The sequence below is a fragment of the Acomys minous genome, assembly GCF_964271855.1.
Source record: "Acomys minous genome assembly, chromosome: 9".
In the NCBI taxonomy this organism is placed as follows: Eukaryota; Metazoa; Chordata; class Mammalia; order Rodentia; family Muridae; genus Acomys; species Acomys minous.
The window spans coordinates 36,825,583-36,843,251 of NC_140490.1; the positions used below are offsets into that span (position 1 = coordinate 36,825,583).

At 46.4% G+C, this 17,669-nt stretch overlaps 1 long non-coding RNA gene across 1 annotated transcript in view; it reads left to right on the forward strand.

Moving 5' to 3' along the window:
* LOC311605664 overlaps positions 1-17,669 on the forward strand; it is a 49,444-nt gene that overhangs the window by 20,763 nt on the left and 11,012 nt on the right. The window contains exon 2 of the long non-coding RNA XR_014782055.1: positions 13,722-13,830. This is a non-coding gene — a long non-coding RNA (uncharacterized lncRNA). The remainder of the gene's footprint in view (positions 1-13,721; positions 13,831-17,669) is intronic.

Consider the following 17,669-nt stretch of genomic DNA (forward strand, 5'->3'; position numbering starts at 1 on the left):
CATCACATGCATGTGTACGACACACACACACACACCTTTTTTTTTTAAATACCAGCTATACCAGTTAGCTGTTGCTATAAGACTTACTACTCCAACGTCTTGCTGGCTGAAGGCATTCCCACAAAGGCCACTTAAAATGATACATTGTTTCTGGGATTATGTTGGTAAATTGGTTGGATGACCTGTGCTCATTCTGCTGTGTTTATCTGGGGCCACAAGCCAGGGGTGGCTTCGGATAGTTTTTTCTAACTTGCTTCTACATCTTACTCATATCCCCCCAGAAGTCTATCTAGGGCTATCTTCCATGGAATTAATTGTGTTCCTATGCAAAGTCTAGAAAGCCCGTCACATGTCCCAAGGTGAAGGTGGCTATACTTAATGATCTAGAAGTTTCATCTCAGGAGTTATGTCATGAAAGACTCAGAGAAAATCTACACATAGAACACGTCACGGAGTGCCACGGCAGCACAGAAATGTAGGCACACAGAGGCCTTTGTGCTCCACGCTAGGTGAACCTGGAATGTTAGGCACACAGGGTTCTTCCTTCAAGGGAAGGAACGCAAAATCTGCCTTCTGTCCAGAAGACTGGAGCTTTCTAGCCTCCCGAACTTTGCTCAGTCAGTGTGGCTGAAGACTTTCTGACACCAGACCCTCCTTAGGCCCCTCATATACATTTGTTTTTCTTGGTCAATCCATAGAGCGTGTCTTATGGAAGGTGCTGCATGTACTTTACAAAGGGTTTTGATGTAGTCACTTCTGACCTGCATTTAGTTTACTGTGTTCTTCAAGGGCGTTTAGGGTCCTATGCTCAACTGTGTACTCAGGAGTGGGTTAACCATCACAAGAATGGTTTAAAGACACCTAAACTCCCAAAGTTTGAACCAACACTGGCCACTGAATCTTGATTCACCAAACAGCTTCTTCTTCTTCTTCTTCTTCTTCTTCTTCTTCTTCTTCTTCTTCTTCTTCTTCTTCTTCTTCTTTTTCTTCCTCTTATAGCTCATCCAGACAACCTGGTCAGGAAAAGGACTCACCTTGGGAGTAGATGGAGGTCATGGCCTGGCCAGAGGGCTTGTCAGTACTCACAGTCCCTAAATGACACAGGACACTTGAGGTGCCTGTGGAGGTTGAGTTTCAGTAATCTAAATCCTAAAGAATAAATGAGCTAGGTCGGTGCTTACAATCTACGTGCAGGCAAGAGTAGCTTTTACATTTCCAAACCATTGCTGATTCAAGAATGTTATAATACTATACACACACACACACACACACACACACACACACACACACACACACACGAGAAATTTTTAAAGGCACAAATACAAAAAAAAAAAAAACACAAGATGCAACTATTTTCTCACTGGATGTAACAGATATAAAGCTATTCTGTAATTTTCAAAGTTTTGAATAGCCCCTCCTCCAAGAACTCACCAACTGGCATAGGTCTATGATGTACACTTAGGCAGTTGCACTGCTGCTGTGTTAGGCAGTTGCACTGCCACTGTGTTAGGCAGTTGCCAGGTTTCGTTTGCTAGTGTGAAGACAATCATTGCCATGTTTGATCATAGGCAGGAGTCCTGGGAGATGCATATTAAGAAAGTATTCTACCATGGAGCTACACCCACAGCTAGTAAGCTTGAGTGTCTCCTGCATTCTAAGCTCTGTGTTCAGACTGCATGGAATCTTCCCATGCTTTCACTGGCCAGCTCCATTTAAAGATATAAGGACCAAAGCCTGTGAAATCGTCTCTGGACTTGATGTCAGTGGCCACGGAGGGGCTTTCTTACACTGATATGTGAGTGTGGGGTGGGATAAACACTGACATAGTATAAATGCTTTCATCACTCTCCACACTCAGATAAGGATAAAGGTGCCTAGAACGACCTCCATGCTGCCTGTGTGTAAGTAGCCTTTGACTTTATCACATCTTTGCTGTAGGCATTTGCTCCTCCCTAAATGCAAGACCTGGAGCTTTGCCAGCATCACCACCAGACTGGCTCAACTCAGAAGGACAGCCGGCTCTCACTCCTCCCCGCCCCTCTTCCCCACAGATGCACATGATGCCTTGTGCCCTAGGGATACTAGAATTGATTCTGTAATCTTTGGACCAGGTGGGATCAGACACAAAGCCATACTGCCTGGGGTCCTCAGAGCTGAGGCAGACCCCTTATAGGCCCGTTCCATGTTTGCAAAGGTGTTGCGTTGTGGGCAGTTGTTTTAGTTTGTCTACTCAGATGAACTGGAGCAAGCTGATCTTCAGCAACCCACGCTACACTGTGTATAAACTCAAGGTCCAGGGTGCTGGGGAAACACACATTGCCCTCTGCCTCTGGCTTCCTCGGTCAGCACCATGGACAGCGTAGCATCCTTCTGGGCCCCCATTCCCTGGACCTTAGGCTCTGAAGAGGCTCAGCAACATTTTCCAGAACCAGAGCCTAGCATGCTCAGGAGATGAGGAAGGAGCAGCTGGGATCCTCCACCAGGGATTAGATGGGTGGAGATGGAAAAGAGAAGGGTGTTAAATATCCTCTCTGAAGCCTTTCCCAACCTTCCCCCACCAAGTGCACTGCCCCCTCCTCATCCTCAATGCTTTGCCATGTAGGTCTCATTGCAGAGGGCAGTTGCTATATTCTGAATGTGTATGCTGCCCCCCCCCAACACCGAATGCATATGCTGAAATGCAGTTAGCCTGTAAAGTCTCTAGGAGTCCATTAGGTCAAGACATCAAACCATCATGAATAGAATCCATATCCAAAGAGAACCTGGGATGAGGCTCTCTCACCTTTTCCATCAGTGAGGACACAGTCCGAAGACACTGTCTCCAGACAGACTGAAGCCCTGACAGACACAAAACCAGCTGATCCCTTGACTCTGGACATCTCACTGAAAGGTGAGAAATAGACTCTCCTGTTGCCTTTCAACTACCCCAGTTTCATATTTTGTTGGGGTAGTACACATCAACAAAACTGCATATTCACCATGAAAGTCACTTAAGACCAGTAACCTCTTACTCGCTTTTGCTTCCAAGACTATGCCTGGCCGCACAGGCAGGCTAACACCAAATGTTGCCAGCTGAGAGTCAGCAACAAATTTGTTCAAAACAAGTAAAGGTGCTATAGAAATCTAAAGCCCATTCTAAGACCTAAAAGTAGAAATCAAGGTTAAACAAAGCCTTTAAACTGCACATGTTGGAACAACAAAATGAGTTAAATCATGAAAAAGCAAATGGCATCGTCAGGACCAAGCAATCATCGAGAAGAGCCATGCCAGCAAGGCTAAACACAAGCAGTTTGTTTCCAAGATCCATGTCACCAGGACCCACACACATACAACACCTCCTCCAGTTAAAAACATCATTTTTTAAATCCTGGGCCCACAAGATGAAGTCTAGGCATAAGTGAAAAATCACAACATTGTTTATAACACTTAAACTTTAAGGAAAAAACTTATTTTCAGGTAAAGTTGGACATAGAGGCTGTGAAAAAAATGATATTTCCCAAAATCAAAGAGGTTTCCAGCAGGAACTTGCTATCATCCCCAACACTGTGACCCATGACAGCCACATGGATAAACCTGAGATCCACAATGAGAACAAAGAACCAGTTGTGGAAGCCCCAGCCCCATGGAGAGCTGCTCCCAGGACCACTCACTCCGCTCCTCATTGGGAAGAGGGAGGGAGCTCTCTCCTGTGGCTAGTGATCACCCATGGGAATGTCTTGCCTCACTTGCCTGTCTCTGCTCTGCTGGGCACTCCCACATGTGAGCCCCATGGCACCACTATCCCTGAGACTCTGCCACCAAGACAAAGCTAAGGGCTCTAGACAGGAAAACTAAGCCAAGCCAAGCAGGTATGCCTCTTGGAATTCTGGAGCAGTTATCCAAACTTTGTTGCTAGGATCCTGTCAGCAACTTAGTTTTCTGCTTCTGCCTATTTGAAGTGAGTCGTTATTAATCTCAACCAAACACAAGTTAACCAGTCAACAAGTCCAAGGGCGTTGGGGAGGGTCTGATGCATCTTGATGTTAATTACTCCTTGCTGTCTCTGTGATTTAATAAAAAGTCATCCCACCTGGGCAGGAAAAGGGAGATAGGTGGGGCTAGGAGAGAGAGGAATTCTGGGAAAAAGAAAGACCACCACGAGGAGAAGGAGAGAGACCTGAAGTGAAGAGAGGAAGGCCGCCGTGGGTTAGCCAGAGGAGAAGCATATGGCTGGCAACGTGGGTGGAGAATCCAGCCCAGATGAAGAACATGAGCAAGTATTTGGGATTATGGATGGGAGGTAGCTTGATAGAAGTTATTGGAAGCAGATGGCATGGGATTGAGGCAGGGATCCCATGCCTGTCCCACTATGGGAGGTAGTTTAGAGGATTGATATCTGCCCTGCCCCAGATTAACTAAGGCTATTTTAAAATATAACAAGTGTCTGTGTCTTAGTTGGTCACTAGCCAGGCCTACAGATAATATAAATAATACATGTAAATTAAAAACAATACAAGGGTATGTGCAAGAAGCTAAATGAAGGCCCACTGGACCCTGATTAGCCAGAGTGTGTCCTGATGTCTAGGGATTCTAATGCCTACAGTTTTCTTTTCCTGGTTGTTGTGCTGTTTTAAGACAGGATCTTACTATGTAGACCAGGCTGGTCTCGAACTCACAGAGATCCTCCTGACTTTGCTTCCTGGGTGCTGGGATTAAAGGTGCATGTCATGATGCCAGACTAAAACTGGAGTTTTTAAGAAAGACTTATTTCTTCATTCTAGAAGGCCTGATGAACCACTTTCCTCGAGTGCCTGTGTCTGTTAAAATGGAAATTTTTCTCAGATAAAGCTGAAGTACTCAAAATGGGCATGAGGTCCTTTTTAGCCTCAAATCATAGTGATACAGATGATCTTTAATTAGACACTGGACATGGTTTAGAAGGCTTTTCCTTTCCTCATTCTGGGTGGGCTCATCTGTCATAGTTAAGTACAGTCTGCCCCACACCTACCTCTAACTAAAGTGGAGGTATGGGGAGGGAAAGTCCTGCAGCAGGGAGCATCGCTCCGGACCCTGGTGCTGAGTTTTACAGACCTGAGGGAGAGCTGGCCCTAACAGACTGTCACAGTGTGACCTGGAATTTTTTTTTTTGTCTGTGCTGAGTGTCCTTCGGGTTCAATCCGCTTTGGGTTTTTGCTATCACTCTCCTTCCTGGATGCCGGTGTTTCGGTGGAACAGATTCCATTAGGTGCTTCCTTCGCGCACCTCGGTCTTATGATCTCTGAGTGGAAGCCGCCCTGACCTCTTTGAAAGTCAGATGAGCTCAGCCTTTCCTAGAGGCCCCAGCTGAAAGTGCGGGTCTCTTAGGTCAGCCATAGTCATCCTTTCCCCAAACTCCAAATGGCTTTGCCCCATTAAGCCATTAGTAGGCCAACTCGAGGTTGCGTTCCGAGCATCAGTAAGTGCAGTGAGCATGTGGAGTTAAGGATGGGAATTGATATTGATTCTTCCCACGGAGTTTTGTAAAACGTTCCTTAGGCTGCAGGGACCTAAGTACTGCTAAGCTAGTACTCACCAAATGCGCGCTCCCGCCAAACCCCTACTATCACCCCTTACGTGCTGACTCTGCACAGGGCTGCCTTGGATGCAGGTTATAAAGGGTGCTTTTACCAATTAGGAGAGGCGGAGACTCAGCAGGTGCGGCTTTCCAGGGCTCCGGTGGCCTCAGCCACTTTGAGAAGTGAGAAAACAACACGGCTTTGGACACGGATTCTTCCTCTGTGGTTGAGGGTTTCCTTTACAGATACATTCAGCTATGTATTTTTAAAAGTGATGTAAGGAAGGTAGACAACGCCTGCTAACCTGAGAGTGTGAGAAACCTTGAGAAACAGTATGCGGTTTTGAGATCATTGGTCGTAAAGTTCTTTTTAAGATATACTGAGTCATGTGGAGAAAAGAATCAGAACCAAGCTGTACTTTCAGTGGTCCTGTTTGCGGGGGGAAGGGCACTTGCTTCCAGCCCCGTGGTGTTATCAGGAGGTGGTGGACATAAAGGGAGGAAAAGATCACTGGAAGAATATCTTCAAAGGAGGTGGCGGGGCCTTGACCTCTGTCCCTGATTCCGGGTGCCATTGAGCACATGGCTTTCTCTGTTGAGTATTTCCGTGTGACATGCTGAACAGCCATAGGGTTCTAAAACAGCAGCAAGCCATGTACAAGAGCCTCTCAAACCACTGAGAATGTTTCTTCTTTGGGGAGGGGTGAGTAAGGAGATGGGGAACGGTTGGGATAAAGTCCTGCTATGTAGCCCAGGCTGCCCTGCTATGTAGCCCAGGCTGCCCGGAACTCTGTGTATCTCAGACAGCTTCGGGCTCCCAATCCTTCCTCTTCACCCTTGTAAATGCTAGGGTTTAAGTTAACCTCGTAGTTTGCGTTTTTTCATGTCGGGCTTATTCAGGCAGCACAGTGTTGGTGAGTTTCATTCGTGCTGTGAATATATCTGTTATTTGATCTCACCGAGATTTTACCACTTTCTTTTCCTGTTGTATGTGTGGGGGTTAGCATGAGCATGTGTGCACCATGTGCATGCAGGAGGGCATCAGACCCTCTGGGGCTGGAGTTCCATGCAATCGTGAGCATCCATCCAGGTCCTCTGCAAGACTAGCCAGTGCTCTTCATGGCAGAGACATGGCTCTAGCCCCACAATGTATTAATCCACTCACTGACAGATGTTTGGGCTGTGACTAATCTGGAGCTGTTATGTCAGTGGCCCCTTCCATGCCAATGACAGGCATTCACACTTCACTCGGCATTATTCCACAAAGGAATTTGCACAGTTAAACAACTTTTAAGCTAGAGAAACACAAAGAATTAAAATAAAGGCAAAAGTCAACGCCTTTGTGAATAAACCGGTACGCAGCCTTCTGGTTCCTCATAGCTGCAATAATTGGGTTTCAAGACAGAGAGTGAGCTTCCTGGAAGTCAACACAGAAAGGGAAACAGGGTGAACTATATGATAGCCAATCAGGAAGAGGAAGCCAAACCACAGTTGGCATATATGTTCCATGAAAATCCTTCAGTCACGTGCAGCTACACAGCAGGGGGCTATTGAAAGAGTGCAACATTCCTGGAGGCAGCATTGTGAGTAAAGCACTCAGTTCTAGATCATGATTTCACATGGTCCCCATAAGACTTGATTTCACGTGGTCCCATAGGTTAAACATCATCATATTAGTGGTGTGTGGGTGTGTGGGTGTGCGGGTGTGTGCACATTTGAGGCCAGGTCTTACTGTGTAGCTCTGGCTGGCCTGAAACTCATTACTTAGATCAGGCTGGCCTTGAACTCACAGATCCACCTGCCTCTGCCTCCTGAGTGCAAGGATTAAAGATGTATTTTAAAGAAGAAGAAAAGGTGTTACAGCATCATATTTTGTCTTTGCCCTACCTTGCTTTCTTACTGCTATGAAAAACACCATGACCAGAAGCAACTTGGAGAGGACAGGGTTATTTTGGGTTACATATCCCAAGACACAATCCTTCACTGAAGGCAGTCAGGGCAGGACCCTGGAGGCAGGAGCTGATGCAGAGGCCACGGAGGGGTGCTGCTTACTGGCTTGCTCCTCACAGCTTGCTCAGCCTGCTTTCTTATAGAACCCAGGACCACCAGCCTAGGGATTGCACCACCCACAATGGGCTGGGCCCTCCCCCATCAATCACTAATTAAGAAAATGCTCCCAGACTTGCTAGAAAGCCAAGTTGATGAAAGCAACTCTGCAATTGAGGTTCTCCCTTCCGGGATGACTCTCGCTTGTGTCAAGCTGACAAAAACCTACCCAACACAAACCCCTTAAGTCAAGTGTCAGAAAAGCACAGCCCACTGAGCAAACACAGGACCCTGCCTGTTCTCTAAAGATGAATGCTCAACTTCTGTTGATTTGACTTCGGTGACTTTCCTAGCTGATGGTGGTACAAAGGATGCCCACACGGCCTCCATTCTTCCTCCCGGTGCAGCAGACAGTTACCACCAGCAGCTGTCAGTGCTGTGCTGTGAAACGGGCCTGAGATGATGAATTTGCCCAGTGGCAGCTAATTAAGTGTCTGCGTGGTGGCTTGGGTTGAGTTGGTGTGGTTTGGTTGTTTGGTTTGGTTTGGTTTACTTTTCCTAAATATATTTCCATCCTTACACTATAATGTGACAGGTGAGACACAATCCAAGTACACTTCTGACTCACACTGCCTGCAGCTTGCACTGGGCTTCTTGGGCCACAGGCCATAGCATGTCAAGCAACTCCAGAGTCTTTATGGCCACATCCACGCCATCTGTGTATCTGTGTGTGCTGCCCCAGCTGCTTTCCTTTGTCAGAGTCCAGTGGCCACAACTAAGAGCTGCTATACACACACACAATCACACTTACACATGCACACTCACATGCTCACACACGTACACTTACACAACTAACTCACACTCATGCACACTCATATGCTCACACACTCACACTCACTCATACACACTCTCACATAGTAACTCTCACATACTCACACTGACTCACACACACTCATACACTCACACACTCACACACACACACACTGTTCACCATCCAACCCTTTACAGAAAAAGGAGTGCCAACTCCGCCCAAAACTAGTGACAGGATGGAATCACAGGTGCTGTTGACAGCCTTGTGTCACCTCCACCCTTCAGTGGGGATGGAGCCTGGGACTTGAGGCACTGGAATGAACTAAGGGTGAAAGGAGCCAGTGCAGTAGTTGAAGTCCCAAGTCAGTGTTTCTCATTCAATCAAGAGTGATGTTCCTATGGAGCTGAGCTACTGGGGTACCTTAGAGTCTGTAAGAAGATTGGGTCCCCTAACATCATTGAATTATTTCACCCCTTTGCTGGTTGGATTCAAGCTCTGCTGTGGAAAGACCTAAATCGCCTCCCATGAAAAACCTGGTGACCTAAGAGCAGTCCTGGGAGCCCATAGTCCAAGTCGGAAATTTCTCCTGAGCAAAATCAGGTCTGTGCAACAGCGACCAGACAGATCCAGCCTAATCCACTGGTGTCTCTTCCTCATGGAGATGGTGGGGTCTCCAGAGGAGGGAGATGCTGTGTGCCCTAGTCCTCTGACAGACAGCAACCTCTGGTCACATGTTCTTTATTTTATGTACATAAGTGAAGGCTGTCGGATCCCCTAGAACTCGAGTTAGGCAGTTGTGAGCTGCCATGTGGCACTAGAATTGAACCCATGTCCTCTTGAAGAGCAGCCAGTGCTCTTCACCACTGAACCATCTTTCCAGCCCCAGGAACTGATGTTTTTTTTATCTCACATTTTGTTGATCCAAAACCCAACGCTGTCTACCACACCCTGTACATTTTCTTATGCGGCCCTAGATTCTTACTGCCTTTTACTTTCATCTGTAAAGCCACCTTGTAAAACCTGAGCCATCATAAATGCCACCTATAAACAAAGTGGCCTGCATGGTTCCTAGGGACATTGTTACGTAATGTTGTGCTGCCATTTACAACCCAGAGAATGTCCCACAGTGTTTACTCCCAATGAGGGTAAAAATAAATGAGGGTCCACAGGGCATGATTCTTAGTAGTACTTAATTGCCCACGCCTGCCAGGATGCAGCCAGCCCCCCACCCCCAACCCTGCCCCACCCCCACCCCCAACCCTGCCCCACCCCCACCCCCAACCCTGCCCCACCCCCACCCCAAGGGCTTCTGCAAATGGAGGCTCATGGAGGCCACATCACTCTTGTAAAACTTTCCTGATTGGAGGTGTTTTATTATTCATATAATTTTAATAGCATCTCAGTGATTGTTGCAGGAGCCTGATACAACTTAAGTGAATTCTATGGACAGGAGAAGTAGCTCCTTTTAAATTTTTAACCAGAATAGAAGTTTACAAAAAACACACGGCTTAAGAAACAGCAGGACAGAAGTTGAGATAGTTTAGCCAGGCAGCCGAATTCTTACTGCCCTCGGGCACTGCGCCCCTAACAACCGCAAAACTAATTGCTCAGTGATTGTCTCCAGCCAGGGCTGTAATGTTCCCTAACTTACAGGCCAGTGTCAGGAAGCACTGTTGGAAGCATGGAGCAAGAAAAGATTCTGTTCTTCTTAGACAAGAAGCCAGTCAAAACCAGGTGCTGTGCTACACACCTTTAATCCCAGCATTCAGGAGATGGAAGTAGGTGGATCTCTGTGAGTTCGAGGCCAGCCTGGTCTACAAAATGAGCTAAGGACAGCTAAAGCTACAAAAAGAAACCCTGTCTGGTTTAAAAAAAAAAAAAGCCAAGCAAAAGGAACCAGAGAGGAAAACACTAACCAGGACTCATGAGGCCCACAGCTGTGTGCTACTGTGTAAATCTACTCAAGCCACGCTAGTGGGCAGGCTCAGTCAGAGGAGGCTGCCAGCATTCGAGGACAGGAAATGAGTTTTGTTAAATATACGAATAATGCTAACACATTCGTAACTGAACCATAAACTCTTCCCGGTGTCCCATCAGACGAGGTCTATCAGCAACATTCTACAGGATGATGAAGTGCTTGTCCCTGCTCACACAGTGGGAAGCTCAGAACTGAACCCTCCCAAACCCAGATGCTCAGGCTCTTTCAAATGCTCCCTGCTAGATTGCCTGGCTGTGGGAGAGTGGACATTCTGAAAAGAGCCCAGAGTAGGAGTAAGTTTTATTTCCTTCTTCTTCTTCCTCTTCCTCTTCCTCTTCCTCCTCCTCCTCTTTTTTTTTTTTTTTTTTTTTTTTTTTTGTGTGTGTGTGTGTGTGTGTGTGTGTGTGTGTGTGTAGGTTTCCCAGAAGGAATTCTGCCTTAAGACTACCATATCTGGGGCTTAGATCAGAAGCAACTCAGTGACCATTTGAAGCCATGCGCAGTAACAAATCTGTGCTGTGTTCCCTATTATGCATGTGTCCCTGAGATAAGGTTTAATTTAAAATTAGACACAATAAGAGTTTTTTAAACAAGCAAAAAAAAAAAAAAAAAACAGAAGAATCTGGAAATACATCCCATAATAGGGGGTCTTCCAGTCATCATGAGTTGGAGCTTGAAGTGGTACATCAGCCCTTTCCTCTCCTGTCTCCATCTCTTCCAGCCAAGAGATATGAGTCTGCCAAGACACAGACTTACCATGTGACACACAAACTTACCATGTGACACACAGACTTACTATATGACATATGGACTTACCATGTGACACACGGACTTACCACAGTCATGAGATCAATCATGGGATTCAACCTCAAAAAACAAAAGCCAACATAAGCCTTATCTCTTCACAGCTGAATGTCCCTCACTGTCAGTGACAGAAAGCAAATGTTTTCTTTCACTTTCCAGTTTCTCTCTGACACAGCCATGCAGTTGCCAGCTTTACCTCTATTGGATTTGGGGCTTTTTGTTTTTGTTTTTGTTTTATTTTGTTTTCTGGAAAATAAGTGTTACCTGAGCACAGTCCCTGTGTCACCATGACAAAGTGGAGATGACAGGAAGGGATTCCTGTCCTAGGTAGGAGGAAGAGGGACAATAAGAGATGCCATCAGAGTCACGGGCAATGTAAAAGTTAATTGTGCATAGAGCTTCCCATTTAATATTTCTGGCTCTGTGCCATGGGTAACTTCAACTGCAGAAAGCAAAGCCACGCAGAAAGGAGCACCACCACACAGAAAGGAGGACCAACATACAGAAGGGAGCACCACCACACAGAAAGGAGCATCACCACACAGAACTCCTGCTGTAACTTCTGCCTGTCAACCTGGCCTGGGATTGAGTTTGTGCTTAGAGAATCTCCACAGCTGCCCAGGCCAGGCCCAACACATCTACTTTTCTTTTTATTCTATCATAACTGATTGGTCCAGAGCAAGGACCCCTGGGTCACCCATCTTGAAAGAGGAACCTCAATGTATTAAATTTTATCTTTTAATATTTCAGAGGTGGGAGGTTTTTAAGTCCTGTCGTTGCTCTATGATAAATATTATCTCCTCTATATTCAAACTGACATAATTTAAACAAACTGCCTGGCTAGTTGACTGTTAGCCAACATTGGGTTTAGAATGGGTGACGATCCTCCATGGTGGAAATTTACACCACAGGGCACTGCACATGGGTTGGGAGAGGATTCCAAATTTAAAAACTCTAAATTCCTGGTCAAAAGTTAAAGTATATCCTACAAGAAAGAGAATGACCCACAAATTTCCAAGCATTTTTAAGAACACTCTTTTATTTCTAAATACTTGGATCTAAATACTTCAGTCCTCAGTTAAGAAGAGACATTTTCTTCTAAACTCTTGCCTGCTAATCAGAAACAAACAAACAACATACAATTTAGCTTATTCCCAGTAGAAGACTAACGATTATCAAGTCATTTGGCAGTGTGGTTATTGACCAGAAAATCAAACTAAGGAGACCTCAGCACCCACAATGCGTGCTGTCAGGACTAGACAGCCAGAACTATTATTGGAGGCCTTCGTGGGAAGGCCTGTCAGCCAGGAGAGGCTGCCTAACATATCCTTTGTAGAACTGGCCACACTCTGTCCTGACGCCCCACCAAGGAATACTGAAGGAAAATTGTTCTGCTCTCTCTGATCATTGAGAAGACCAAAATATCTCAGCAAAACATGGCAGCCGTGAAGGTCCCATCAGCTCTCAGTCACCTGAATAAAGGAGAACAAATACCCACTGTAGCCGTCTTTGGCTACTTTGTGGGTTCTTCTTTCTTCCATCCTTCTCCACTCTTTTTCTTCCACCCTTTCAACTCCCTAACACTAGATAAGAGAGCAAAAAGGATAAAGGGGAAAGGAAAAGATTCCTGAATAAAGTCAGGAGTCAGAAAGGGAGTGACGTTATTTTTAGACTACTTCCTGCTGATTAAGAGCCTCACGTTCCTTGAGTCAAGTTTGATCTTCACTGTCAGGAGATCGAATTTCTTCTTGTTGCTGTTTCTTCTTTGCACATGACCACTTAACAAACAGTAACCAAACGGCAACCATGACCAACCAACAACCCAACCAACCACTGACCAGTGACAGACCAACAACCCACACTGCCTCTCTGGGCCTTAGTATTTATATAATGTTAGGATTAATAATGATATAGCACGCAGCAGATATGAATATGGGGAGATTCATTTGTAGCAAGGGAGAGGAGCAAGAGGGAAGATGGAAGGATGCCCCAAGGGGACAGAGAGAGAGAAAGAGGCAGAGTAATAGTAAGAGAGGTAAGAGAGAGAAAGTAAGAGAGGGAAGGGTGGCAAGTTTGTCCTTTTATATCCCGGGCCCACACCTGGTGGCAGGCAGGCAATGGTGTCAGAGGTTGCCCAACAACCTAGAGGCAGCCTCTTAAATGCCAACATATACCCTCTGAAAATCCCCAGAGTTTCAAATGCCACACAATTGCAGAAACTATCTGCAGCTGACAAAATCACGCCCCCACCAGAGCACAAGGCAAATCATAGTCAGCTGCTGTGGACAATCTGAAGCATCCCTATATCCCGTACCTGGGATTAAAATGAAAACACATTCTTAAAATATTTCTATGGGCTTTTTTTTAAAAAAACCAAAATTCTAAAATTGCCATTACAACCCATGGCTGTGCATCTCCTGCCACCTCACAGGCATCTAAGACCCAAAATGCCCCCAGTTGAGACCTTGACCCTGAGGGTCATTGATGTGTAGAGCTTCTCCAACCCTTGCAGACCCACCTGTGATGTTCTCATCTTCTACCTGTTGTAGATGCTGTCAAAAAGGAGCCCCAAGTCCACTGAATGAAGAAGCAGCCTGTGTCTTTCAAGTGGAGTCTACTGTGTGTTATCAACTAGAGCCAGCTTAAAAGTTAAACCAGGTATACTAGTGCAGGTTTGCAATTCTACCACTCAGCCATTCACGGGCCAGAGGCAATAGACCACAACTTCAAGGCCAGCCTGAGCATCATGGAAACTGTCAGGCCAGTCTAGACTCTGAAAACAAACAAACAAACAAAAACTAAGAAAGGTCTTAGGGAAGGGATGAGGTGTGCCTCAGGAGCAGAGCAGTTGCTGATAATATTCGGAGCCCAAGATTTAATCCCCAGCACCCCGAAATAACAAAATACCAAAGAGTCTCTCGTGAGACTAAAGAAACCAATGTACAGAGATTTCCTCTACTCCTGTTCTTCAGAGCCCGGAGCTCTCAGCCACCCATGTAGAACGGTCTTTGGGTTGTTACTGTGGGTGGGATGTTTTCCTCTACTACACAACATGAACAAGGCAGGCTCTTCACCCTCACTGGGCTTCTGTCTGGTGGAGCCAACAGCAAAATGTAGTGTATTCAAATTTTTGCTTAATTGGGGAAGACAGTCCTGCAGAAACCCACAGGCAGATATGAATTTGAGAAGGAAATTTGGAATTCAGCCTGGGTGTTCTCCCCTTAAAAGTCAAAAGGCAGTTTAAAGCCAGGGGTCCTTGGAGTCAGAGGAGAACAGAAAAAAAGTTCCATAGACACTGGTGTGAGGGTCCAAGCCTGTGATCACATGAGAAGCGGAGACAAGTGGACACAGTGCCACGCCCACCTGAGCTATGTGAGTCCCAGCAGCACAGCAGCTTGCAGACTCAGAAGCCTGACCTGCAATCCTCATTTTTCTCTAGTCGGCTAGGGAATGCTTGAGGCGGGAAAAGAAACCACCACGGATGCTTAGAGGAAGATTGGCAGGGCTCCTTTGCCTCTGGGATTTGTGAATCTTAGAGACTGCGGTTGGAGGACTGGTTCTAATTTTTTAAAAAACAAAATTAAAAAAAAACTAAACAAAACAAAGAACCTCAAGAATACCTGGTCACATTTGGGAAAGTAATAACTTTCTAAAGCGACAGTGGGGTGCAAATGAAGGAATCACTGTCAATCTAGAGCTCCAAGGAGGGCAATGGAGCTGGCCTCTGCTTCTCTCCCGTTCTGCTGGTCTCCTTCCTGTTGTCTCTGCTTCAAACACCTTCTTAGGGTTCACACAAAGGCGCTCTCTCGCTGAGGAAGCCTTTCTGTCTCTCTTGGGCCCACTTTGCCCTTGACTCAGGCAGTTCAGTGGGCTTAGCTAATGCCCACAGACTGGGTGGCTGAAATAAAGAAATGTATCGCTCATATTTGGAGGCTGGGAAGTGGAGGCCACACATGGCCACAGCCTCTTCCCAGATCATGGCTGACTACCTCTCTGTCCTTGTTGGTAGGTAGGGAAAGCTCACTCCCTGCGATTTCTTTTACAGGATGTAAATTCCATTCATGAAGGTTTTACACTAATTAATTCCTTCCCCAGAAAGCCCCTGAAAGTTATGCTTGGGCCCTGGAATGTCCCCCAAAAAGCCCATCTATTGAAAGATTAGGTCATAATGTAACAGTGATGGGGGTGGGGCGTCAGTGATTGGGGGTGGGGCGTCAGTGATCAGGGGCGGGGCTTCAGAGATGGGGGTGGGACTTCAAGAGGTGAGTGGCTCCTGAGAGCTGTGACATCAGGAATGGAAACCTAACTCTGGTCCTCTGGGAGAGCAGAATGCACTCTTGGCTTCTGAGCTGTCTCTCCAGCCTGTATGAGCTTCTTTCTAACTCACAGGATGAACAGGAGTAGAACTGACAACACGTTTTGGAGAAGTGAGAAGTGGAGCAGTGAGTGTGGCTGAGAAGGATGAAGCCAACACCGGGCACTTAGAGCAGCCAGGAGGCAGCAAGGATTCCCCTTCCTTAGAAACCTGTGCTGAGGGCTCAAGGCCCAGAGCACTATGAACGTGAAGATGGGGAAATTGTTAAATATGAGTGCGGAGGCCTGGTGCCTAGATCCTCCCTTCATACTATTATCCCAGAGCACCGTCCTTTTCCTCCCTTGGCACTAGAAAGTCATTAATCCCAGCACTCGGGAGGCAGAGGCAGGCAGGTCTCTGAGTTCGAGACCAGCCTGGTCTACAAAGCGAGTCCAGGACAGTTAAGGCTACACAGAGAACCTCTATCTCAAAACAAAACAAAAACAAAAAGTCATTCTGCAGTTTTCAGACCAGAGACTCCAAAGCCAGAGAACCAGCCCCACAGCGGGCATGCGAAATGCTTTCTGGTGTACTCGGTATTTCTACCCCATATTTCATCAACTCCAGCCCCGGAGTCTAAAGTTCTCTCAATGCAGAGGTCAAATGCTTGAAAGGTCACCCTAGACCCAGATTTTAATCACCCTCCTAGCAACCCTCTATCAGGTAAATTACTAACAACGGGCTGCTGGCCGCTGCTGCCTCCCTCTGCTCTCCAGACACGCCCACTTCCTGATTTTGTTTCTCACCACTGAAACAAACTGACCACTTGCTTGCTCGATTTTTTCAAGGTATCTTGTTGGTACCCTATAGATGCCAGGCATTGTCTTTAGATATCACTAAAGACTGTATCACACAGAGAGAGGAGCTCTAGACTGTGTGAGCTTCACCACTAGGACAAGCACTGGAGAAACAGTTCCAAGGACAAATAATTATTTGTATCAAGGCTCCAGGTGTCTCAGCCCCGGACCAGTGGATCAGCTATATGGACCTGCAGTAAGGTAGAGCATCACAACAGGGCAAAGACACAGGATGTGCTACAGATTTCCTGGTCCTCCCCTTACTCTTCTAGGCCCTGTCCTACTGGGGGTTGCTGTTTTCTCTTATTGTCCTCTGGAATTTGCCTCATAGACACGCCCAGAAGTGTGCATTACCCACGTCTTAGGTGTTCCTAACACAGTCAGGATTAACAATCACACATTAATCCTGAATGGCACCATCCCATGAAGTGGGATCCTGGGTTGAATTTAAAACAAATCAAACAAACAAACAAACAAAAAAAGTCACCATGCTGAACACCAGTATTCTCTGCTTCTTCACAGTTCATACAGTGTAACCAGCTGCCCAGTGATGGACAGACAGTCCCCCATGATGGACAGACACACTGACTGTAGACACAGTATGACCAGCTAGCTGCCTGGTGTTCCCTGCACCATAATGGACCAACACACTGACTGTAGATACAGTGTGACCAGTTGCTCAGTCTCCCTCCCCCATGATGGACAGACACACTGACTATAGATACAGTGTGACCAGCTGCCTGGTGCTCCCTGCACCATGATGGACAGACACACTGACTGTAGATACAGTGTGACCAGCTGCCTGGTGCTCCCTGTACCATGATGGACAGACACACTGACTGTAGACACAGTGTGAGCAGCTGTGGCCTTAAGTTTTTGCCAACATGACATCCCTGCCCTAAGACTGTAGCCTCAAACTCTGAGCCAGAGTGTCCCTATATCCCTGGGCTGCAAAGATGCTCAGTGAGTAATTAAGGTACATGTTGCTCTCACAGAGGACCAAGGTTCAGTTCCTAGCATCAACATGGTGGCCCCAACAGTCTGAAACTCCTGTTCGCGGGATCTATCACCCTCTCTGGTCTCTATAAGCAGGAGGCACACACGTGGTACATGCACATAAAGTACATCTTCATTAAAACTATTTGTTAACTTTGCATGGTGCTTTATCCTGACAACAGGAAAAGTAATTAAAGACTGAAGATAAGGCTCAGCAATTCAGAGCCATTGCCTCTCTTTCAGAGCTCTGGAGTTTACAAATACAGGTACAAGCAAATACTGCTGTGAGCCAAGTACAATACAGCCCCGAGGCATCTGATGCCTCTTCTGGCCCTCACACACACACACAC